General features: G+C 41.0%; 1 protein-coding gene across 1 annotated transcript in view; it reads right to left on the bottom strand.

Annotated features, from left to right (window-relative positions):
* The window catches only part of znf438 (zinc finger protein 438), a 57058-nt gene extending 32080 nt beyond the window's left edge, over window positions 1-24978 (bottom strand). Inside the window, exon 1 of the mRNA XM_039790273.1 lies at window positions 24693-24978. The gene's annotated coding sequence lies outside the window, so the exon portion shown is untranslated. The remainder of the gene's footprint in view (window positions 1-24692) is intronic.
* Between the last annotated feature and the right edge of the window lie 2409 nt (window positions 24979-27387).

The following is a 27387-nucleotide window of genomic DNA, read 5'->3' as shown; positions in this document are numbered from 1 at the left end:
CTCTCTGTGGATTAGACTAACAAATAGCCCTGACGCACAGTTATTCTTTGTAAAATGCATGTTTTTTTCAGTCAAAATGGCATGAAGAAGCAAACAATCCCACAGTGAACATCCAGACAATCCTAGAAAAACCTGTGATCTCTGTGACATGATCCACATTGTTTCCAAATTTGAAGTACTCGATGCTGCACTCATTATCAGAGACAGTATTCAAGTAGAGCAGAGATCTTCAACAGGGGGTCCTGGGCCCCAAGGGGGTCCTAAGAGTTACTGCCGGTTACTGTTGGGCTACCAACATTTTGTAAAAAATTTTAAGGTTCTTTCAAAAATTCAAATGTCTCAACATGAATCTCACATATTATCAGCAAATATAAACCAGCCTTTTTGTGAAGAAAAAACCCACTGATGATAGCCTCACTGGCCTATAGGTAAGGAAAGCACTAAGGTAGCCATCCACAGACACAGTTAATCTAAGTATCACTGTGCCACATGTATTTTCAATAGTAAAACATTATTTATAAAATCATGGCAGCGTGTAGGTGCCACAATCGTGGCACCCACAGCGTTCCATGTTCCTATATTTTACCCACGTTATGGTAGGCCCAGTTTAGTATGCTACTTAATTTTATACAATATGTGGTAGGGGGTCCCTGCTCCGTTTCTGTCTCAGTTAAAGCTTTGGCCTAAAAAACGATGAAGAACCCTGAAGTAGAGATCATGGGCCCCTTGACCTGTTAGTAATGAGAAACTTTATAGGGCTAAAGACGAGAATATTAACTAGCTTTAAGGACAGATCATACGGATTAAAAACGTGCCTGTTTGCATGACTCTTCTGATCTGATGTTACCGATCTGTGGAGAGGGGGCATTGCCATCCTGGAAGACTCCGCGCTGATCCGGTTTTTACTTTAAAATTTGTCAGATGTGCTCCTTTTCAGTAATAGCCAATTTCATGATATTATCATTGTCATCACTGGCAGTCCACCTGGTGTCATTACAGATGTGCATAATAGAAAAGGATTTGGAACAACATCAGGTTTCCCAGCATGCCTTTTGGGAACTAGACCAGGAAGGAAGCTTGGGGTTGATTATCAGGCAGAGAGGCAACCCATCCTGTTCACCCTACCATGCCGTCACCACAAAGCCCTCCCCCCCCTGACCCGGGCCATCGTGTGCCCGCTGCTTAACCTGGGCAAGTCTCTGGGACAGGAACCACACAGGAAACGGCGCAACTCGAAACCAACAGGAACTCACACAGGTGGGTGGTGAGAACCAAATAACACAAAGTTAACTTTTCCACCGATGCCACATTACAGCTAGGGCGAGCTTAGCGGTGCAGAGGCACTGGTGCTTTTCTCTTTTCAGCCCAGGTTAGGCCCACAATGAGGAGCTAAGCTGGCTGTGGGAGGCAGCAGTGGAGGGATTTATCATTCACAAGGGATTGCTCAAGTAGGGCTCAAAAGCAGAGATGAACTGAAGACAACCTCCCAATGACGCCTGTAGAGGATGCTGCCAAGACTCTTGTCATTACTGATACAGTAGCAGGAAAACATATTCAATTAATACACTAGGACAGACAGCAATACTGAACTCTCCAATCCAATCCGCTTATAGAAGATCTAATAGCATATGAGGAGGAAGGATATTGTGCTAATTTGTCTTGTCTGTGGAGCGCTCTGACAGCCCCATTGATGCCGACATCTCTTTAACATGAGGTTAGTGGGTGTTTGGCCTCCCCTCCAGTCGTTTGTGAGCTGCAGAGCCTGGAAATGATTAGGCCTGGGAGGGCAATTAGCCTGAGCAACGCTGGGCTAAATATAGTCCGGCTTGGCCCAGCTCTGCTCCTGGGTCATATGCACACCGCAGCCTCCACACAGACACGTTAGTTGAATCCGGATCCCGTTTGTTTTATGACTGATGTGAAGGCTCCGCTGACTCAGACGAGATAACATAACTCAGCCGTCGATCAGGTGAGTCGGGTGGGAAGGAAGTGAGTGGGAAGGATAAAAAATAAAGGGATGACGTTTGAAAGGGAAGCACATGTTAACCTCGATATGCAGAAAATATGAGTTGGAGAAGCATGTTCCTCAAGTTGACTGACTCATATTTATTTATTTCATCACACTTTAAATGGGTCGACATGCTGTGCCCCGGTTTTTCACAATCATACCTTCAGCTCCAATACAGCCGTATCTCGTTTATTTAAGAAACGCAGTCTTAAACGAACCATAGCCCGAAAAACATACTTTCCCACAGCCTTACACCAACTAAATGGAATGCAAAGAAAGAATTCTTTCCCATCGCATGGCTCCCTGCCCTTTCAGTCCCTGTATCTCCCACCCCCTGTGAGAAAAAAAAAAGCGTAGAGATTTTATCCTTAAAAACAGGAGGTTCGCCCACTCGTTCACCTGGGACGGCTCTTGGACGGCGGAGGCAAGCTAGAAGGTTATAGGAGCCTGGGAATGTTTAACATCAAGAAAGCAATCAGAATGTAGCCGGAGCTCTGGGAATTGGACAGGAAACATGGAGAGTAACCCCTTCCTGCCTGAGAGGAAAGAGAAGAGGAAGTGATTTGGGTTATGTGACGAATTTCAAATGGAACCTGAAAGGTTATAAAAGTCTGTCGGCATGTATAGGTATACTAGATTTTTGCAAATGCTAAATTTAGCAAGACTTTCTAAGAACTTGAGTTTCACTTCTCTTGAGAGTAACACTTTTTAGCTTTGAGAGCCTGATCCAATACCTACACCAGTGTTCAGAAAAGGTGATGTGTGAAGATCCAGGTCTCAAAGTGATACAAGAAAAGCGCTGAAAAAAAAAGGTAGTGGCCTCTAAAGTCAACATAGACTCCGCTTGAATTTCCCCATTACTGTCTTGGCCTGGTGTGTCTTTCGGCAGAGTATATAGACGGAGGTGAAACATAAGTGGAAATGTTCTGGCACTACACTGAGCTCAGCACAAATTGCACAAGACAGCTCAGGAAACAGGGGATTGCTTTGTACCCTGAGCAGAAAACACTTATCAACCAGTAAATCCCAATGTAAGAGGCCCATTCCTGCCTTGTCCTGTGACCCAGCTGGGGAAAAGCAGTTTTATACACACATACACAAGAGTAGCACCAAAATCTAGTCTACAGCTACACAAGTGAACATAACCAAGCCATGGTTCAAATAAGGGGTAGGCCAGCATTCTGACAAACCGACACGGTGCATGTATACACATATTGACAGCACCCAGGTTAATACAGAACATGTAAACATTGTCCGACTGCCTAATTTTAGTTAAGTGGTGTCCTGTGCATTGGTTTCCCACAACATGCCTCCTCTAATGTCAGAAGAAATTACTTCTTTATGGGAAATAATATTAAGCTTATTAGGCTTCTAAAAAAAACTCGCGATGGCACTTTATCACACAACAAAGGCTGCATATTTAATGAGGGAGGCAATAGCTTAAATAGCCATCGGGTAAATCGATTCGGGCTGTATATATATATATGATATGTATATGTATATGATATGTATATGTATATGTATATGATATGTATATGAATACCATTCTTTGAGCTTGGAAGCTTAGGTGCTTTTCAACAGCGACTATTCAAAGCTTTTTACCTTTGTAGTGGTACCTGAACGTTATGGGACTTGCACCACGTGACTGATGAGTCTGATAGACGGTTAATGTTACATCATTGTCCACAGCAGGTTGACGTTGGGTTGTTTTTTTCCAAAAATTTATTTGGACTAAACTTTTTGCCGCTGGCATTCAAAACAAACGGAAAGACCTGTTTTTACCAGACTGACTGACGAGCGACGACAGACTCAGTGGGTGTGTGAATGAATGCTCAGTCGGCCGCTGTCTCACTGTATTGGCATTAGGTACGGCCGTACTATGTTTATCTTTATCAAATCGCCTGAAAATGACACCAGGCTGCTACAGTATAACCATACAGATGTCTACAAACATCAGACTGCTTGCTTGTAACTCAACATTTCTCAGTTCTTGGCTGAGATGGACGACATAGCGCTGCATAAATTAGCCAGCAGGTAGCGGACAATCAGCAAGCAGATTAATCCCAACAAAACACCACAGATAATTTCAGCCTGCATGATTGTTTTTTTTTCTTCAAAAAAAAACAATATTCAAATCCCAAAATTGAAAATCGAATACCTACCAATCGAACCCGATTCGAGTATTTGGATATTATATATTCGGATCCAGCCCTATAATTGATCAAATGAATCAGGTTCTTGCCTGATTCAGCTCAGGAGGTCGTTGACCGATCGATTCATTCGTTTTCTTTGTAGTAATTAATCAAAGTAGCACGTCCAAATTTCACGAAGGAAAAAAACCCTTCAAAGTTGTGCAGCAGTTTGGGAAAAGTAGAGGCAAACAGCCTAATCTTTCACTAATCTAACTCCAGGCTCAAATGAGTTTCCACCTCCGCTAACTAATTTCCTAGGGGAAACCCTGTTGTGTGCATGCAAACGTAATATAAGTAGATTTTTTTGATATCATCACCAAAGTTACAATTAATCCTGTGGGGACCATGAGTATCTGTACCACATATTATGGCAATCCATCCAATAGTTGTCGGGACTAGGACATTAGCATTGGTCCTCGGGAACCATGAATGTCTATACATAATATTCTGTGCCTGTGCATTTTGTAGATGGTCAACATTGCATTAGAGGAAAGGTCAGGGCATCATTAGGATTCATCGTTTTTTTACCATCAGTCATACCCGTAGGACCTAAGCTAATGTTAACAAATAATTGCAGTTAAACAGCGATACTTAAAGATCCCATGGCATGAAAATATCACTTGAGGTTTTTTAACATTAATATGAGTTCCCCCAGCCTGCCTATGGTCCCCCAGTGGCTAGAAATGGTGATAGGTGTAAACCGAGCCCTGGGTATCCTGCTCTGCCTTTGAGAAAATGAAAGCTCAGATGGGCCAATCTGGAATCTTCTCCTTATGAGGTCATAAGGGGAAAGGTTACCTCCCCTTTCTCTGCTTTGCCCGCCCAGAGAATTTGGCCCACACATGAGAGAGAGAGAGAGAGAGAGAGAGAGAGAGAGAGAGAGAGAGAGAGAGAGAGAGAGACCATGGTGTCAGTACCCGATCCGTGCTGCCTGCACGATCCGTTCTGCGAATGCGCAAAATGTTGCATGCGCTGTTATACGAGGATTTACAACACTGCCCGATCTGTTCCACGCTTCCGGTCGACAGCCTCCACAGGCAAGCTAACGTTAGCTAAACTAACAGCTAATTCAGCTAACCGCTATGTCAATGGCTGAGACAGTATGTAAACTCTAAAAGACCCTCAAAATAAAACTTGAAAATAAATGTTAACATATGTAACAGCTGTTACGTCAGTTCTACTTTACTTGTGCTCATTTAAAATACAATCACTCAATACTTGTCTTTATTGTTATTACTGTAAAGACTTAATTTAGCTGTAGCCTGCTTTTCCCATTAAGTTTGACTTAACGTTATTTTAGACTGAATCTAGCTGTCGGCTAGCGGTTAGCCGAATTAGCTGTTAGCTAAACTAACGTTAGCTTCCCGGTGGAGGCTAGCGTGGAACAGATCGGGCAGGTCGTAAAACAGTATTATCATCTGCGCATGCGCAGAACGGATCGTGCAGGCAGCACGGATTGGGTACTGACACATGGCTTGAAAACAAGCAAAGTGGTAGTTGGTCAAGGCCACACCCCCACCTCCTCAATAGCATTTAAAGCTACAGACACAGTAATGGTACATCCTAAGGAAAGCTCATTGTGGGACTGGCTCTAGTGGCTGTAATTCTGCACCAGAATTTCGAGAAAGAGACTTCAGATACAGTATTAGGGGACCACTAAGGTCTATATAAAAGAGACTTCAGATACAGTATTAGGGGACCACTAAGGTCTATATAAAAGAGACTTCAGATACAGTATTAGGGGACCACTAAGGCCTATATAAAAGAGACTTCAGATACAGTATTAGGGGACCACTAAGGCCTATATAAAAGAGACTTCAGATACAGTATTAGGGGACCACTAAGGTCTATATAAAAGAGACTTCAGATACAGTATTAGGGGACCACTAAGGCCTATATAAAAGAGACTTCAGATACAGTATTAGGGGACCACTAAGGCCTATATAAAAGAGACTTCAGATACAGTATTAGGGGACCACTAAGTTCTATATAAAAGAGACTTCAGATACAGTATTAGGGGACCACTAAGGTCTATATAAAAGAGACTTCAGATACAGTATTAGGGGACCACTAAGGCCTATATAAAAGAGACTTCAGATACAGTATTAGGGGACCACTAAGGCCTATATAAAAGACTTCAGATAACGGTATTAGGGGGACCACTAAGGTCTATATAAAAGAGCCTTCAGATACAGTATTAGGGGACCACTAAGGCCTATATAAAAGACACATCAGATACAGTATTAGGGGACCACTAAGGCCTATATAAAAGAGACTTCAGATACAGTATTAGGGGACCACTAAGGTCTATAAAAAAGCATCCAAAAAGCAGCATGTCATAGGACCTTTAAAAAATATTACGTTTAGATAATTATGGAAAGATTGTTACAGGCCTAGCTGCAGTACTCAAGAAACAGTTCAGGGAAAAGATGCAGCATTTAAAACAGTAGATGACAGTGCCACCTAAACACTGCCTCCCTAAAAAAGCCCACTGGACCTAATCCCAGCCATAAATCCCATCCAGTGTGCCTCCACTATATGAAATCCCTGTAAGCCCTAACATTATGGCCATACCCATAGATATCTTGCAGCTTGTAGCAGCAGAATAAACCTGGAAAAAAACATCCATCATAGAAAGAGGTTATTCTGGCAGTGTGAAGTGATGATAAAAACTATGGACATGCTCAGTGCCCTGTTTATAAAGTGTTTGTTAATCTACCACTTGCCACAAGAGGAATGAGATAACAATATGGTGTGGCTTACAGTCAGCGTGGCCGCCATGGAAAGATCGAAGCGTGTCCTTGGACTGACATTATTTATTGAAATAAATTCACTCAAGCTGAAATATGTATAGCAAATGCATTATGAACAGTGCTTCTGATGGAGCAGAGAGGGCTTTAACTCACCGTAACACTGGCTTGCTCTTTTCAACATATGTCCCTTGTGTGACACACGGCGGGGATAATAGAGAGGAAAGGGTCTGAACGCTTTCATTTACCCCTTTCGTGAATGGAAGGGATTTCATTTTGATGGCCTATTTGAATGTATAGACAATTTGGAGTCCTTCTCTGAGCGGAGATTCTGATCTTAATTACTTCGTTAATTAGCTGCGATTCACAGGGAGAAGCCTTGCCCTATCCACAGTACCTCTGCATTGCTGAGGGGGCTCCTCGGAAGCTCTCACATCCTCACTCCCATTTTAGAGCAACAATCCTGCACTTGTGACACTGATTTGCAAGTCTGCCTTTGCTGAAGGTGGGCTTTTTTTCCTCAAATGTCAGCAAACCCCACAGAGCTCCGGCTCTCTAATTCTACTGCCTGAGGAAAGCAGTGCATATCAGCCCCCCCCACCCCACCCCTTCCCTAGTCCACCATAGACTTATATCACACAGACGCATTCCACAGATTTATGTTTATCGTTTCCCAATGAAAAAGGGACAGCTGTGCAACATCCTGCATGCTCCTCTCACTGTGTGATAAATATGGCTCCCTCGCTCTGGGTGCCGCAACTTGGCGGATCGATGGAGCATTTAGCTAATCACAAAGGAAAGCCACAGCAGGAAGAATAAAAAAGGTCTGTCATACGTAGTAAGCGCTGAGTGAACTCGCTGGACAAACAATGATGCTTTTCATTTGCTCGCATTGCTTAGTTACTCAAACACTGCCTCGCAGGAAGTTACCACTCATCAAGGTGGACCGCGCTTTTCCTTGTTCTCCATCCTGATTGCACACCACCTACGGCAGTTGGTCTCTCGAAGAGGCAGTGCAGAATTTGAACACAAGTAGGTGTTTTGGCATGCAGGCCATCTTGGTAGAACAGCAGGCTTACAGAAAGGAAAGGTAAGGTCCAGCTGAAGCAGCTGCTTGCCATTACCCCCCCCCCCCTCCTCCTCTTCTGGCAGGAAATAAGCAATCATTTAGTACTGACAGGTACATGCTGAACCATTGCTATCTCGGCTCTCAAACCAACCCAAATAATGGATTACAGCGGTTTAGTATTAACCTTAAGCCTCTCAAGTATCTTTGCCAAGGTTAGTCAGTTTCATACCTTCAGAGTGTGAGCATATTTTTTCCTGAGTGGGATAAAACATGAAGTAATACTGGTGTGGTGCATACACGTGAGTATACGTGAGAGAGATTTTACTCGCCCGAGCAAAGATATCAGATGTGTGATTTGTGTGTACTGTAGTTGCCACTGAGACAGAAAAAAATAAAACCTAACGGCAAAAACACAGAAAAATCTATCCTCAAACATGTGAGGTGCTTTCCTGCTCGTAAAAAAAAGAAGTAATTTAAAAGGTCTCTGGTGAGCTGTTAGAGGGCTTAGCGTGTCCAACTGGATCTGGAGTGTAGCTGCAGATCTGCCTTAATACACTGCCAGGTCACCGTTAGTGTGTGAAAATGGCAATACAAGGCTAGTATGGCTGCTTGTAGCTTTTGGGCACATAAACAAGGTGGCGGTACGAGCTAAAAGCTAAGAAAATCCACTATATACGGAGTGCCACTGTCCTTTGCGTTTGTACCACTCAAGCACTGTGTTCAGCCAGGACCACCAGAGGTAAGACACCTAAGTACTGTAAAACCATGTCAGGGTGAAGCCATAAATAAAGAAAATGTTGCTGTGGTACTGTACTAAACTGTGCAACTGTGCCAGAAGGAAGAAGCATTGAAGGCACACTGAAGGACAGGTGCTGGCCCAATTTAGGGGTAACATAATGGTCTTTGTGATTGGTGGGGTCATTCCACAGTCCAGACAGCCAACAGTAACCATAATTGCCAAAGTATTACTAAGCAACACATTATCTACTGTTCCAGGTTAGTTAACTTACCAGTACACTACTATACTAGGAAGGGCCGTTTTTATTTTTTATTTTATTAACCTTTATTTAACCAGGAGAAATCCCATTGAGATTCAGAATCTCTTTTCAAGGGAGTCCTGGCCAAGATAGCAGTAGAAAAGTTCCATATTTAAAATATACAACAAAAACAGACAACAGAAAACAAAAAAAGAAAACAGTTGGCAAATTAACATCATCTCCACATAATCACCAGCAGCGCTCAGAAGCAGCACATAACACATTTAACTGTGTTTTTCCTCTCACCAAGGTTCAAACATATCTATCCAGATAGAGTATTTTGATGTGACTTAATGAGGTTTAAAAATACCACTTCCCAGTACTATGGAGCTCATGGGCAAATAAAAGACATCTGAACAGCTCAGTAACAACATGTCTTTCCAGAAAGAATGAAATGCTCAATAAAACTGTTTACATTAAGGTCTGTAGATTACCATGATTGTTTAAGGCACCACGAACCAAGGGCCTCTGAGATTCGACCGCAACTTGATACACCCAAAACAGTGGCAAATTACACTGAAAGTATAGGCAGACATACATATGGCATCACTTTGGGGGAAAAGTAGAATAGATTTTTTTTTTATATATATATATATATATATATATATATATATATATATATATAATATATATATATATATATATATATATATATATATATATATAGCTCATAAAGACAGACACAATAAGTGCCCCCTGTATTTACAGGGCCTTTGTTTAGTGTGCTCAAGGTGCTCCTGAGGATCTAATAAATGTGCCAAAATAAACTAGATATTTAGTAGTTCTATTCAAACTATTCTGTTTTCATATACACAACCGGCACGCTCCATAGGAGACTAAGTTAAGCCAATCATTGTAATCGTGAAAACTGAAAGAGAACTTCTATCCGTAGTAATAATACAGTGTCACTATACCTGCAGTGACAGTTCCTTTCCAATGAAACAAATCTAATCTAACATTAGCATGGCAAATGAGACTGTGCTGAGACAGTGTTAGGGCAGAATAAAATGCCCACGTACAGACTAAAGTAAATATGCAGTCAGCTTTGTTGTTTTGTCTGTGACAGCCCTACAGGCCCTAGGGCTCAAGAGCCGTTTCTCCCTCTACAAACAGCTCTGCTCTCCAGCCCCAGATGTCTCATTACTGTAAAACAAGCAGAGAGATGAGCGCCATACAAGCCACTGGCCCAAAACGCTGCCTCCCTTTCAATTAGAAAGGATTAGCCTAGCCCGAGCAGGCCTTCCTGTGCTGTGATATGTTACCTTGCATCGCAAAGGACAGCCATATGTCGGACCTAAATAAATTACTGAGGAACTGAAAGCTTGGCAGGAGCAGGAGAGGGAGTTATGGCTCCACTAGAGTGCACAACAGGCTTAATAGAGGAGGATGCTGTAGCCTCTATAAAAGTTGACACCCTATGAAAGGGCATGGGCAGAGACACAGGTACACACCTTCCCCCAATGACTCTCGTAAATTAGACCTATAGGATCCCACAATTCCTCAGTAGATTTAGTAGTTTTACTCAGCGTGCATTAATCAAGCAATAAAGCCAAGTCAGTAAAGTTTCTGCAGTGTCATGCTTTGGCTAAGCCACCTGTACAGATCCCGTGGCATGTACTGTAGGAAGACAGACCCACCTTAACAGGATAGCAAGACCCTCGTACCACTACCTGCATCACTCACTTTTATGGGAATAGGGCGGCGTGGGGTTTAACAAGAGGTTTTACTCGTCAAGGGAACCGACATTACATAACCATAAAACGATGAGGTCCACAAATCGCCAGTCGACTTGTGACGCACGGTATAGGGCTGGACTTGTGGTGCTGCTCACAACCCTGCCCCGTAAACACTTTTGTGTTTGTGGGTGTAAGGGTAAACAACAACAAAAATATTTCTGATAAACCCATTTGTCCTACAGTCAGATAATATCTATGTATATGCCTATATGCTTTAGTTTCCATGATATTGAAACTACAGCTCTAAAACTGCAGCTAACCCCGCTGCCCGCCGCTCGCTCGTCTGCATAATTTTCCAGGGACTCTGTGCCATAGCTGGAGCGACTCCACAGACCAGGGGCGTCTGTGGTTGAACTGAGCGAGTCCGCAGGTCCGGAGAGGCAGGCAGCGGGCAGGCAGGCTCCGCTACGCCTGACATGAAGCACCCTCGCAGGGGGAACGACTGAGTAATGGCAGGGTAACATGATCCAAGGCAGGGAGGGAGTGGGAGCAACCCTGACGCCAAAATCATAGCTGCGGGCTGGAGAGAGGGAGACACACAAATGTGTTTGCAAGAAAGATACGCAGGGGGATGAGAGGCTGAGGAGACAGTGGGTGGGATCGAGCAGAAGAAATGAGCAGCAGTTAGACAGTATATTTGGGAAGCAGCCAAATGACGGGATGAAAGTGAACACCTTTCATGCACGTGCTGCGCCCACCGCTGGGTAGGAGGGACCAGAGAGGAATGACACGGCGTGGGCTTGGGTTTCAAATTCACAAGCCTGTCTCAGACAGAATAAACCCCCGTAGGCCCAAAATGACTTTGATTTTCCCTAATGTCTGAAGCTAATTGAGAAATTTAGGCTGGTAGACATAAATAAATGTATACTCTACCTCTACATACAGGCCAAAACAATTAACCAGGAATTAACCTGTCTCTCCAGCAACGGAAAATCATTTCAATACATCTGGAGTAGGGATGTCCCGATCAGCTTAAATTAACTTTTTGTAATTCCAGAGGGAAAGTAACGAAAAATGGTACCGTTGGGTACCATTTCCGAATTCCAGGTACCGGTATCAATACAATATCAGTACCGTTAGGGTACCCAACCATAATTATTAGGGCCCGAGCACCGACCAGCCGTTGGTCGGCAAAGGTCCTATTGAAATTGATAGGATTATTATTAATATTCTGCCAAATGAATCCATTTTTGAGGGGCTAACAGTGCTTGGAAACGCCCAAACTGTGCACACATCAACACATCTGTGTTGCGTCACAACTGGTCAAAACGTTGATATTTTTATTCTCGTGCTTGGGTGTGTCCAGGGGGGCGTAGTGGTTGGGGTGGTAGGCATATGTACAGTATCATGTCCAGAATTAAAGTAAAGCCTCTTGGAGCCATCCCTTATACCCAACAGGAAGTCAGCCAACAGTCAGAGAACTCCCAGAACTCCAGGGGCCCTACGAGCTCCGGCTTACTGTGTGCCAACATGTTATTGTGCTACTTTTATTGAAAATGTGTTTATGTGCACCACTAAATAACACTATTACTGACTGAAGACAGACCCTGTTTCAAAATCACATTTTAAGGCATTAAAAGGATAAGTTCACAATTTTTCAAGAGTGTCTTAAAACAGCCAGATGCCCATATTCAACATTCAGTTTTTTTCCTATTCTTCAATTGTTGCTGTTAAATTTTCGGTCGATTTCACTAATAAATGATTTGATTAATTGTTTTAGCTCTAGTTAAAAAAAGAGTAATACGTAGAGTAATAACATTATTAAAGGCAATACAGTTTTACTTATGTACTGATACTTTATTTATTTTTATTTTTTTTACACATAGTAAATATACCTGAAGAAAAAAACTTTTAGACATTTAAAGAAATTCCCTGCCAACAAACAACAATCCCAACTATGGCTACATACTGTACATTTAAAAAGATCTATACAAAAATAGAAAATGATGAAAACCCCCTGATTGCAATAACTCTCATAGTGGGCCTAAGCCACCACGCCACTTTTTCATGATAGTGGCAGAACACAACTTCCCTTTTTTTTTAAGCCTTTAATCACTGAGAACAAATTGCGTTAGGAACAGCCTGCTCAATACTTTCAGTTCCTTGAAACTGGTCTATACAAAAAGTAGAGATGTTGTGATACCGTATTTTCCTTCCCGATACCATTTCTGATACCTGAACTTGAACGATATCAAGTACCGATACCAGTGTTTTTAAAAATACATATATTTTATTTAGTTTAAACAGCTGTATACTACTATCCCTGTATGGATGTGATATGAATTATATCTTTAATTGTATCGCCTGGCTCAGGTTAAACTCTTTGTAAAACATAAATAACACAAATACATACCGAGAATAAATGCCACAAAACTTTCTTTTATCTACTTTGACACTGAGTCATAACAGAGAAAGAACAAAATACTTTAAAGTAGATTTTCTTCAGGGCTAAATAATGTAGTATCGGATCGGTGCAAAAACTCCAGTACTTGCCGATACCGATACCAGCATTTTAGGCGGTATCGGAGGCTTTTCCAGTATCGTGATTAGGGCTGGGCGATAAAACGATAACGATATGTATCGCGATAGACACGTAATCAATATCAATAGAAAATGCATTCGATAAAACGTTCGATAACTTGTTTTTCTTCTTCGGAAGAAACCAGAAGTTGCAAAGCAAGTTTGGTTGCATGAACAAAGGCACTCACTCTCTGGTAACCTAGCAACGTAGGGAGTGACACTCTAACAGCCAATCATGTAACAGTATCAAGTTTGGTTGCGCCACATTGCTGTCTCGTGTTGGATTCTACAATAACAGAACCGGCGGCGTGTAGCGATAAGTGGAAAGTGAGTGCCGCAGCGAGCGAGGAAATTGTTGATAAAACAGGAAAAGTCAGTATGGCAGTTTTGGGGATTTTATAAGTCTGACCGTCGTCCCCACCAACACTACCGCAAACTTGTTTTACCACACTTTGGAGCACAGCCGTATTCGTCAGCAACGTCCAACATCTGCAGCTGCTACACCGCACAAGTAGCAGACCGCCATGGAGAGGTACTCTGCATCAGCGCCTTACTAAACGCTACAAAGAAATAACGGAGGCAGACGTGCTGAGCACTGTCCAGAAGCCAGGTTACCAACCTAGCACTAAACCTGCAGAAAATAGTTCTTCTCAGGTTTCAGGTTTCTCTATGTTTATATTTAACACTTTGCACCATTTTATTACACCTTATTAAGCAGTTCTTACTTATTCTTTCTTCACTGTGATTTTAGACTTTTTACATTTTTTTAAAACGTCTTTTTACAGACGTTTACATTTTAATTATTTGAGTGATTTCCATGGTTGTGTTGACATTTCTGCTTTTATAACTGAGGGGATTATAATCAGAGGAAGGTTAAGTTTAAAATAAAAATGTTTAAATTTAATATATTTTTCTCCTGGTCCTTATTTTAAATAGGTCATAAAAAATATCAATAATTATCGATATCGACCGATATGAAACACTTATATCGTGATACAGTTTTCAGCCATATCGCCCAGCCCTAATCGTGATCGAAACATCTCTGCTGTTGGCCGCACAGTCTGGGCTTAAGGGCCTTGCTCAAGGGGCTGCTCTCTCACTTCCCTACCCAGATTAATAAAAAAAGCGGCATTTACTGAAGTCCATTTCAAAAAGTCTGACTTAACTTTTATTTTAGAGGAACCCTGTGATGTATCATGAAGGCATTATTACAGTAAGTGAAATGACAGATCTGAAAACCAGCAGCTAGCTACAATGACCATACAGGTCCAACGCTGCAGTCTATTCTGATGCTACCTAGAGCTGGGCGATATGGAGAAAATCAAATATCACAATATTTTTGACCAAATACATTGATGTCGAGATTGCAGCGATATTGTTGGGTTGACAATTGGTGCTTTAACAAAATATTTACACAATGTGAGTTTGGATAAATAGTCATCAGTAATGTGGATATAATGACTAAGTGGGTAAAGGCAGAGAATAGAGCAGTTACAACAGTTTGGTAAGTTCAGAAAATGACATCGCTTTACTGTAACTGTTACTTTAAAATCAGGAAAAGACACCACGTATGTCATATCACTATATTACGATATACAATCTATATATACATTTAAGACAATATCTAGCTTCATATATCGATGTCGATATAATATCCATATATTGCTGCCCAGCCCTAATGTTACCTCACCAACGACCAACAAAATGGTTTGCTAGAAGTGGAACATAGCCAGCAACTATGCTAATGCTCAGAGGAGCAGCCTAATATAATAATGTGCCATAGCTGCCTGCAGCCTACAAATCCAGTAAAAGTCAGCCGTTAGGCTTCACATGTAATTTTCATTAACTTTTCTTGGAAACAAGAGTCTAGCAAGACCAACAATTTAGCAGAGAAAGAAATGTTCACCAGACTATTACCGAACCACATCCTCCCTTTTTCCATCCACAATATGGTCTCCATTCATTATTCAGACTAGAGATGCACTTTCCTTGTTCTTCAACTCTCCCCTCGTGACATCTTTGGGCAGCACTTAACAGATGGGTTACATATCAGCTGCTTATAATTCAGGTAGAACAACAACAAAAAACTCTAAAATGTGAAAAGACCACTTCAATGGTTTTAATCAATTAGGCTAAATAGGCTGATGGACTTTCTAATTTTGTTCTAGGTTTTCTTCCAAAAGGGGATTCGGTCTTTGAATGCCTCACTGAATTAGTATTAATGTTTTTAGGGGATTGTTGCATTTTAAATCAGTCAATATTATGCCCATAACGTAGAGATGCCGTAATTGAAAAAGTAGGCCAAGACTTATTTCACTCAGACCAACCTGCGAGCCGCTCCACGCAGAAAGGCCGGCTGAATGTTTGGCTGTATTATCATACTCATCGTGCAAATGTCAACAAGATTTGGGAACACTCTCGGCTTTTTTGGTATTACCTACCACTTAAGACTCTTACTTCAAAGCCTGCAATGAGTGGCGCCTAAGTAAAAAAAGAAATTTTGGGGTTATGGTAACATGATCTTAGTTATGATAGAGCGGAAATGTTAGACATGCATCTAAGTTTCCTCTGCCTGCTCCCACCGTCCTCATCTAGCCACATGTGAAACCACACTGCTCGCCAGCCAAAGTAAATGCTCCAGTTGGTCACATGGCATGGGTTTACACTGGATGCCAAGTTTACATGCCAACCCTTTACTCATATCCTGGTGATTAATAATATCACATATCATGTAATTCTTCTTTTATAATCATTGTATGCGATGAACCTTAAAGTGTGAGACATTTCCCACGGTTAGCTGCGAGATAAAGGATGCCGTTGCAGCCAAACTCCGCTTTGTGCGAGAGTGAGTGTGTGTGTGTTCCTCACACTGACTCATCTCTAAAAAGGCAGAGAGCTGCTCTGAGTCTGCAAAAAAAATCTTTTAAAAACAAATGTATAGGCTAACCAATTTTCCAAGTGAGCAGCTCTGAAAAGAAGAATAAACGTAAATGCTATGTAATTCATCAGAGGACCTGTATCCAGATTAAAAAGCTGATTCATGTGTTTATGACTGGCTGGGTCACATACTCGGGCAAGTGCCTTAAATGAACTGTCACTGAAGTGACCTGCGCTTGTGTAACGTGACACGTTCTTTCAAGGCAAACAAAAGGCAGCCACTCAAGGCAGAGAGGGACATTTTGTAAAGTCCAGAGCAATAAAAGGGTCAGTTCACCCAAATTAAGAAAAAACATATTTTGCCACTTTGCTTTAGTGGTGTATGTAGATATGTTTATTTGACTAGATTTAAAAAAAAATTATACCAACCGTTATCATTAGGGATGCAACTAACGACCATTTTTGTAATCGATTAACGTGCCAGTTATTATTTGGTCTGATCAGAATATCAGAAACCAGTGACAAATACCTATCACAATACTCCAGAACAATAGGGGACATATTCAAATATCTTATTTTCTCCTAACAACAGTCCAAATCCCCAAATATTCAATTTACCATAATAATCAGACTAAGAAGTATAGCAAATTCTCACATTTCAGAACCTGGAACTATCACATTTTGGCTTTTAAAAAAAAAAAAAATGTAGTAGGCCTATTTATCGATTATCAAAATAGTTGCCGATTAATTTTCTTTCTTTCAGCTTTAGTTTTCCTAGGGCCTATTTCTATGGTAGAAAGTAGACAGCATGTTGTGTGGATTACCTAAAGTTACCAGGAACCAGGGCTGTTGCCATGCATTTTACAAATGTTGCGATCATGTGTCCAGTTTTGCTGGAGGCAGAAGTCTCAGTGACAGATATCTACAAAACCTGGACCAATAAAACCAAGTGAACTGGCCCTTTAAGCTTTTTGGAAGTTTACATGATGTTTTTATGAGCCAATTAATCACGACAAACCGAAAGCGGGACTCCCCACACAGTGAGTTTACATGCACAGCAGTAACCAGGTTATGCCAGTTCTCCCCGTATACATGAGCGGGGAAGAATGGGGAGAATGACAGGAGTAACTCTACCTCCGCTACAGTAGGTGGCGCTCTGCCAATGTACAACTGTCTTTTTCTTTCGGTTGACCTGGTCAAAATTACAACGGCCAACCACTAAATTAGTCAAATTCAACAACTTAATTTCATTTACACACTCTTGTCACAGCGTAGGAAAGCAGAGTGTTTATTATATCTAACCAGTGTTGGGTAGAATTAGCAGGCTAACTTTGTTAGCCCTAGCTAACATTAACGTTAGCTGGCGGCCGAAGCGGGGGCTCCTCAGTCCCTCCACTTGTGTCTAACTGTGTCAATCACTGCTCATGCACACACATTCATTCTCCCTTGTGGGGGGAGGGGCTTAGGAGACCGTTTTGGGATTTAGCGGAAAGGAGGGAGGGACTGAGAAGTTGTCCATGTTCACATTTTTTGGCTAAGTCCTGGATCTTCGCAATACAACCTGCAGCACCTTTAAGGTATACATGCAGGAATCCCCCGGTTACTGAAGGAGTTCTCTACCTCTGTTGATGAGAACTTAGATTTTAACCAGGGTAAGGTGCTGCATGGCGTTTGAGAAATTGGGGTATTGCCTTAACCCAAATATAATAATTTTTTTTTTTTAGACTACATGTAAACGCACTGACTGATGACGACAACCACAATCAGACTGGAGCGTGTGCTGGAGGGAAAGTAGGCTAAGGCTGAATCTCATTTCTCTGTCTTACCCCTTCCCCTTAGTTTTACGCATTCACGTCAGAGTAAGGACTATCCCAAATCTCGTTTTGTTTGAGGGGTGTGGCTAAGGGGAAGGGATAAGGATAAAAAACCAAGCAAAGTCCCAAGCTTTGTTGAAACTAAGGGGTACCCAGAATACACTGCGCAACCGGCAACAATGGCAGCCAGATCAACCAGAGAGTCCCATAAACGTAGGTATTTTCGGCTTAAAGAATTGATTTAAAACTTCCGACAGTCTGGTTTTGTGCTCTACACAGTCCTGTGCATATATATTTGAAAACCATGTTATTAATTGAAACATTTTTGAAAATCGCTAGTTTGCTATGCTAACGCTAACATTTAGGGCTGAAACGATTCCTCGAATAACTCGAATAATTCGATTACAAAAAATCCTCGATGCAAAATGACTTGCCTTGAAGCTTCGTTAAATCAATGTTACCAACGTTGTATCGCTGACGCGCGGTGTTTCCGCACGGAGCATTATTACTGTCACACAGACGCTGCTCAGTCTGCTGCTGGCGACACATGCCAGAGCGTAAATAGCGAGGGGCTAAGAGAAGAGAAAGGCTGGAGAAAACGACAGAAAGTGTCCAAAGTTTGGAATCAGTTCAAACGGAATTAAAACTAAAACTCTGTACAGTATGTCTACTGCAAAATCAAACTAGCTTACCACAATAATAGCACGACGTCAGTGCTTTAGCATCTCAACAGAAATATTTGAGTCTAACTTAATCCTCCATTCCACGAAGCGGAATATATATATATATATATATATATATATATATATATATATATATATATATATATATATAATTTATAATCAAATATATAAATGAAAATAGGTTGAGTATAACTAATATTTACATATAGGCCTACTGTATACAGATCAGTCTCAGGTTGAAACTTGTAGTTCTGAAAGTTAAGTTGCACAACTTAATGTAATGTCTGTGTATGTTTAATGTATGCCTTAGTTTGAGGTTGATATCATTTGACAAAAAAATCTTTAAAAACAATGTAATATGGCACTTAAATGCACTTAATGTTTAGTTTTTTGAGAGATGATATTGTAAGCAATGTAGGCAATACAAATGTTGCTTTTTTCCGAAAATGTTGCTTTTTCCCCTAGCAAAAAATTACCGACCGATTAATCGATCGATAAAGTGCTAGATTAATCGATTACAAAAAGAATCGATAGCTGCAGCCCTACTAACATTACATTGCTGATTTGCTTTTCTCTGGCTTGAATGGATTCCATGCATGTCTACAGTGTTAACTAAACTCCATTAGCAGCGTTTGATATCAGTGCATAGCACTACTTGCTTTGGAGACATTGTTACGTGCTTTACATTTACCGTCCTGTATCACACAGGGACGCTGGAGGAAACCCAGCAGCTGATCCACTTTCAGGCTGAAAACAGACAGAAGTTCCTGCGTTCATGTTGTAGCCAATCATTATTGTATTGGTACTGTATTATTGTAATCATGTGTAATTCATTCCTGTTCATGTACCTGTACATTGTTGTTGGTTATGATACAGGACACTAATGAAAGCAATGGGGTTGGAGGGAAAGGTTACTGGCCAACAGGCATCAGACTGGGGTCTGGAATTTCAGAATAGCTCTAGTTTATTGGTTTGTTTGGGGTCTTGTGTGTCTTTTTTGAGTTTTAGACATTTGAGTGCCTTTTTTATGTGTGTGACATGCAAGTTATGGTTCTAATAGTTGATAATGGTTCTGTAATATAATATATTTTTATATAATGTTTTTGCCTGTTATGTTTACTTTATTGGGCAATAAAGACAGATTTTTGTTAACAAAGAAAGTGTTTCTGAACATCAATGACATTCAAAACAGTGATAACTCAAACAGATATACAACACACCGTGCAGTGTGTATAAAAATATTTATTGCAAACAGACCTCAGTATGTATGATGACGTAACCCTAACCAAGCGGTGTCACATTTCATAGGGTTATGTTTTCACCCAGAGCCTTTCCACTCGGTTTTGAAGACGAAGGGGAAGGGGAAAACAGAGAAATGGGATTCAGCCTAAGTGTCAACTAGAGATGTTCTGATACACACTGGTATCGGATCGGTACTCGGTATCGGCCGATACGCAAGTTCAGGTATCGGAATCGGTATCGGGAAGCAAAAAATGGTATCAGGCCATCTCTAGTGTCAACTGTGTTAAACTATGATAATCAAGAGGCGGCATGGAGCAGGTGTTGGCTGTGTCGTGGGAGTTTCTGGTATGAGTGTGAAAGTTGTACCAAATGCGAAAGAGTGTTTTCTGATTTGTGTGATGTGGTGTGACCTGCTTTCCATCATCGGCACTAATATTGCTGATACAGCAGTTTTTCTACAAAAAAAAAAAAAAAAATGCAACAGTGAAAGCATTTTTCTCTCTACAGGTCCTAATAATGTTGCCCTACCATGAGTTTGTCACAGTCTGACTCACACAAAACCCGCCCCAAGAAACTGTGTTTGTTCTAGGAACCTGCCAGTTCCGAGTTGGTGTTAACTGCAAAACTGAAACCATTGTTAAAAAGAAAACTTTTTTTTTCTCCAGTCAACTTTTCCTGCATAAAGACCCAAGATATCTGGGGTTTGCTGACATTTTACGGTGGCTTTTTCTGTGACATAAACTGAGCTGGTGCAGATAGTAAAATAATTAACTGTTGTATCTGGAAAAGAAAAACCAAGAACACTCGGTACGCCCCAGTTAGAGAGATTGCCAGTTCCATTAAACTGGAGGGGAATTTTCTCCTTCATCCGGAATCTTCATTTCACCCCAGCGGATCACATTCCTCATTTTTAACAACTTAGGAGGTGTTTAATCTAAACGTTCACCCTGATCTTAGGTCAGACACTTCAGGGACCATGAATGGTCTCAGACTGGCAGTCGCACAGCCTGTTCACTGGGACGACATCACTCCAAAGTACTCCAAATGTAAAAAAGCCAATGAAATCATGCTCTAAAGTAGGGCTGGGCGATATGGAGAAAATCAAATATCACGATATTTTTGACCAAATATCTCGATATCGATACAGAGATGATATTGTAGGGTTGACTATTGGTGCTTTCACAAAATATTTACACAATGAGATTTTTGATAAGTAGTGGTCAGTAATGTGGATATAATGACTAAGTGGGTAAAGGTAAATAACAGAAAAGTTACAACAGTCTGGGAAGTTCAGAAAATGACATCACTTTACTGTAATGCAGCCTTTAAAACCAGGAAAAGACACCACTTATGTCATATCACGATATTACGATATCCAAAATCAGCGTTTTATTTGCCTGATAACCGATAAAGTGAATGGATTAAAAAACTTTGGCTCTGCTACAGCTCTGTGTCTGACCCTCTGCTTTGGTTTCACTCCCCACTGAGTCTGACTTAATGCCCCCCCACAACTATCTGACTTTCTGTTACTGGGGATTATGGTGAAAGTTTCTCATTTATTAAGTAATTGCTTAAAGAATTAAAACTAAGTTTTGTGTATGAGTTTGTAACATTCCATCTTCCACATTCCAAATCTTAATTTGATCGGTATCGGCCTTGAAAAACCAGTATCGGTCGATCCCTAGACCAGATCACTCCAAAATACTCCAAATGTAAAAAGCCAGAGTAAATCATGCTCTCAGAGCTTTTCCTAGTATGTAACAGTGGGCCTGAAAAGTATACCAAGGAACTTGTGCAGTTAGCTCATGTGGAGCACACCGGGTTCAATCAGCTAAAAAAGCAACATGTCAGCAACATTTCAACGACAACACAAAAACTCCCTCCAGGCGAGCTGTCCTGAAGCTGCCGCTAACCTTTGACCTCCCTGTGGAGAAGTGCCAGAATCTATTAGGAAACACAGAAAGACAACTTTTCTCCATGCATCAAAAACCAATTGTAACTTCTCTCTCCTGGTACTGTTTCTTAAAGCTGCGGTAGGCAATTTATTTCATCATTTGACCCAAACGTTGGGCCCCATCTGCTTGAATTTAGTTGTAATTTGAATTATACAAAGGGGGTCAGCCCTATGTTCCCACATTTCTAAGATTTTCTTAAAATTAGCCCCTATGTTAGGGTTAGGGTTACATTCCATCTGTAGTCCATTGCTACTGGATGATAGGTTGGGTATAATTGGCTACCAAATTGGGAGAAAGGGGGCAAAATCTGATACAAATTTATGAAAAAGCAAACATGGGAACATAGGGCCTAATTTTGGAAAAGAAATCTTACAAATGTGGGAACACAGGGCTGTGGGAACATAGGCACACTCCCATTAAAGTGCAATAAGATAAGCCTGTCAAGTATAACTGTAGTATGTCTTCTGTTTCAACAGAATCATGTGTTTGCTTATTTACATTCTTGCTCTAACTGGGCAACAGGTTATTAACTGCATTTAGAGTTTATTATTATATCCAGAGCAACTACAGCTGGGCAATATGGAGAAATTCAAACATTACGATATTTTTCGACCAAATACCTCGATGTCGATATTGCGCCGATATTGTCGGGTTGAGAAGTGGCGCTTTCACAATAATTTACACAATGAGATTTTTGAGAAGTAGTGGTCAGTAATGTGGATATAAAAGACTTAAGTTGGTAAAGGCAAACATAGAACAGCTAGAACAGTCTGATAAGTTCAGATAATGACATCACTTTACTGTCATGTAGCCTTTAAAACCAGGAAAAGATAACACTTGTCACACTACAATCTAAGATGATATCTAGCCTCATATCACGATCATCGATATAATATGAATATATTGCCCAGCCCTAACAGCAACCAAATAGTTTGAATTAACCTAATACTGATTATAACTATGTTTATTTTGTATCTATGTCAATTTCTTTTACGTAATGGCAGTTTCTTTGTTTGACCACAATTAATTGCCAACATTAGCTAAGGTCTTAAGCCGTACGACTGGTAATGGTGATATTGTTTAGATATGCCAAACTGTAATTATATAACTGATTATTGGTCGGACTGTTTTATTATAATTTATTATTATTTCAATTGTTGGTTGTTTGTACTTGACCCTAAACACGTTCATAGCAACAAAAATGACAAGTGGGGATATAGTTAGGCAATAAAGGGGTGTTGTTTAATTCATAGGCTGCTATTACATTATCTGGGTCACATAACAGTGAGATATATATATATATATATATATATATATATATATATAGTTTACTCCCCGGAGTCCTTATGTTTTTTCACCCAGCATATTTTCTTGGAGTACGATGGCACCAAGATCTTGGTTGCAGCTGTCGCCGTGGTCCTGCTGCACTCCCTGCTACACCCTGCTAAGCTCTGCGGTGCCCTGCAATGTCCTGCTACATCCTGCTGAAGCCTGCTACTTCCTGCTACAACCATCCCTGCTCTGCTGTGCCACGCTACATCCTGTAACGCCCTGCAGCGCCCTGATATGACATGAACTACTACGACTACCATTTGAAGTCACTGTTCCATTAAATTTAATGTGACTATTATTGCCACTGTTCATCACACCCCCAACCGGCACCGTCAGACACCACCTACCAAGAGCCTGGGTCTGTCGAGGTTTCTTCCTAATAGGGAGCTTTTCCTCGCCACTGCTTGCTCTTGGGGGAATTATTAGAATTGTTGGGGCTTTGTAAATTATAGTGTGGTCTAGACCTACTCTATCTGTAAAGTGTCTCGAGATAACTCTTGTTATGATTTGATACTATAAATAAAATTGAATTGAATATATTCAAAAGATGTATCCTGGAATTCATTCAAAGCTTTAATTTGAATGAATACAAAAAGTAATAAATAAATAATTTGAAATGTGACTGAAAGAGACAATTATATTGTTAATCGCAATTATTTCTGAGACAAGTAATTGCACAGCAACATTTGGAATTGTTACAGCTCTACAGCACACAATGCCTATTAAAAAATAAACCAAACTTCCAGACTCCCTCCTCTGAGGTTCAGGTCTACACAGCATAGGCCTACAGGTGCACGTCCAGCACTGCTGACATTCAGGAGGAGAGTTAAGGACAGTAGTGAGCTTGTTTACAGCACAATGCAAGTCAGTGCAATGTCTGTTAGCACATCTCTCAGATCGTTGGTGTCTGTGTGCAGAGCATAGACTGTTATACAGTCTATGGTAAAGAGCTCACTGCAGGGAATCCTAGCCTGATGACGTACTTCTTCGATGCACAGCTGCAGGGTTAGCCGCAGGCCCGCTCTGCATTAGCCACACACACACACACACACAGACACACAGACACACAGACACACAAACAAACACACACACACACACACACACACACACACACACACACACACACACACACACACACACACACACACACACACACACACACACACACACACACACACACACACACACACACACACACACACACACACACACACACACACACACACACACACACACACGACACCTTCGATATCTCTCCGCTGTTTGCTGCACGTGCACTTCCACGTAAACCCCTGGTGAAGACTGTTATTTCAGTTCCAAGCTGCTATTCATTCTGTTAGGCTCTGAGAGGTCCTTAACTGCTGCATGTAAATGCTACCGTGCTAACGTTGCAAACGAGCCCTGTTCGGCTTCGTTTTCGCTCTCTCGCAGCGGCGGGCTGGGCGTAAATGTTGGATTAACTTTAAACATGTCTCACCTGGGTCCCCAGATATGTGGAGGAAGCGCCTTCAAGCTACGACAGGCTCATTTTTTCGTAAAGACCGTCGATCCTCATAACTGTTTCTCTCCAGCCATTTTGAGCCAAACCGTCAACTTGATCCGGCGGGTGGAACAAATATGACAGAGTTATTAATCAATTTGCCTTACTCAGCTTATGCGTACCAAAATAATAAATAGAGTCACATGGACGTCAAGTAGGTGTTAATAGTGAACAATGTGTGTTTCAAAAGGGTGAGGAAGCTTCATCCTGCAGTCACTATTTCCTGTGAAACCCCGTGTAGACAGAAATGGTACGGCTCGTAAAATTCCGGGGACCTACTTTGCTCGGCTCGGTCAACGCAGCCAATGAGCGGCCGCGTAGTAACCTGTAGCAGAACAACACAGCGCTGTCACTGTCACACAGCTGAGAGGACGTCAGAAACATCCAAGCGCTCTGGTAAATGGGTCATTTTGGCCCCCTTTCATATCTATCCACTTTCAAAAAATAAAAGGAAAAGTATCTTTAAAATAAAATAATCTTTAAAAAAAAAAAAATAAAGGTTTAGTAACAATGATGTAACGTTGCCGTAGCACCGGGCAAACACACAGACACCTACTCACACATTACGCCAGTTCCTTTATTTCAGTTCCACTATGTAATAATTCATTAAAGGTAAACGTACTGCATTTGAATTTGAAATTGAAGGGGCACTCCACCGGTTTTACAAACTATTTTTTCTGTTGCTCAAAAGTCCCCCAACTTTATGGGAGTGCAATACTAATTTACCTGAGTATCCCTTTTAGAAAGTACAGAATACAAGTATCACAAGTAAAAAATACTCTCTATGCAGGATAAATGGCCTCTGCCGTTGTTATGTTATTCTGTATTGATGACTGGATTTGTATGAGTGATGAGCCCATTAGGGATGCACCCATCAAACTTTTCCTCTCCTACTGATTCTGATTATAAACCGATTATGTCACAGCTAATACCCAAGCTCCTTAATAAGACCAACATCGACGTTGATACCTATCCAGTACATCGGATCTGAGCATCCATAATTGAAAGTATTTTATTTAATAGTGGGCAATTTAGTTCCCTGTATTACAACCAAAAGCCTGTGTCAGTTGGTTATAATAATTGAATTTATTGCAAATTTGTTTGGGAGTTTGCACCACCAAAATACAGAACCACCTCAGGCGAGATTTGATGTATTACTTACATAGATGATCTTTCTTGTCCCAGAAGGGAGTTGTTTTCAAAGCCTGCACATGTTTATGTCTCACATGAAAAGCATACAAGACATACATACATTGGACATATTGTCATACACACACATAATATACTGTACATTTGTGTCCCTATATTGTATCCTCACATATACTTATAAACACAGGCACACACACACACACACACACACACACACATATATATATATATATATATATTTATATATATATATACACACATGTATATATAGTTATAGTATAATACCCTGTTGAGGGCATTTAATTTAATGCTACTATGGCAGAAGGGACAGATCTCCATCCAAAACCGGCCCCCCTCCTAATGGCTTGGCCATGTCTAGTAGAGGGGCCCTGTGACAAAATCTAGCTTTCATTTATGCACACATAATATGCTAGTATTAGTACAGTAGAGTACATACATTGCGAGGAGGGTGCTGTAATTGCTACTGAGTACTACATTCAACTGTTTCCACTAAAGGTGCATTCTTGTTGCATCGTTCCCACTAATATTTTATTCTTTCAGCAATAATAAAAGAAAGACTAATAATTACTTTAAGAGTTATAATGATATTCTTTTTGTTGTTGTTGTTTGTCAGTTATTTTAATCCTAATGAAGTCCATGTGAATTATTTGCGATACATTGTAGGATCTGTTATGACACAAATGCATACCCATAAACACACACATTTAGACATGCATGTGAATTGACACACACGCACATACACACATTTACTGGTATTTCACACAACGTTCTTGGTGCAATGAAGCATGGTGTTGTTAGTTTTGCAATTTGAGTCACCTGGGGCTACACATGTCCTGTTCTGTTAACCACTGTCACAGGCCTCAGTGTATAGTCTGTGGCAGGTGGTGATGCTTTCTGCCTGTGACTGTGTGTGTGTGTGTGTGTGTGTGTGTGTGTGTGTGTGTGTGTGTGTGTGTGTGTGTGTGTGTGTGTGTGTGTGTGTGTGTGTGTGTGTGTGTGTGTGTGTGTGTGTGTGTGTGTGTGTGTGACAGACAGACAGACAGACAGACAGAAAAAGATGTATTCTGTTTCATGCTACTTAGGATGTCTTTTTCTGTCTCCCTGTCTCTTTCACACAGCAGCAGTGACAGAAGCCTTGAGAACAAAGACATGTAATCAGGAACTTCAGTACAGGTGTTGTCACTGCTGCGTTTCTGAAAGGCTCTGTTTCATGCTGATAGTGCTCGGCGAGTAATATCAACCTTTCTCATCTCCCAAAACAGGATATGAAAGAGAGTTGCCTTTTTCTGTTACCCTTGATGAAACACTGAGGTATCACTCACTGGCATTTGTGCCTTATTACTGTAAGCAACACTTTAAATAAAGCCGTAGGTATCGCTGTGAAACATATGTTTAAACATTCAAAATGATATTGGATTCTTCAGTAGTGTGTGTGTGTCCGTATATTGAACTCTTGGCTATA

This window comes from Perca fluviatilis, chromosome 22 (assembly GCF_010015445.1).
Source record: "Perca fluviatilis chromosome 22, GENO_Pfluv_1.0, whole genome shotgun sequence".
Taxonomy (NCBI): domain Eukaryota; kingdom Metazoa; phylum Chordata; class Actinopteri; order Perciformes; family Percidae; genus Perca; species Perca fluviatilis.
The sequence above is the reverse complement of the archived record's forward strand: the minus strand, read 5'-3'. Positions and strand labels throughout refer to the sequence as shown.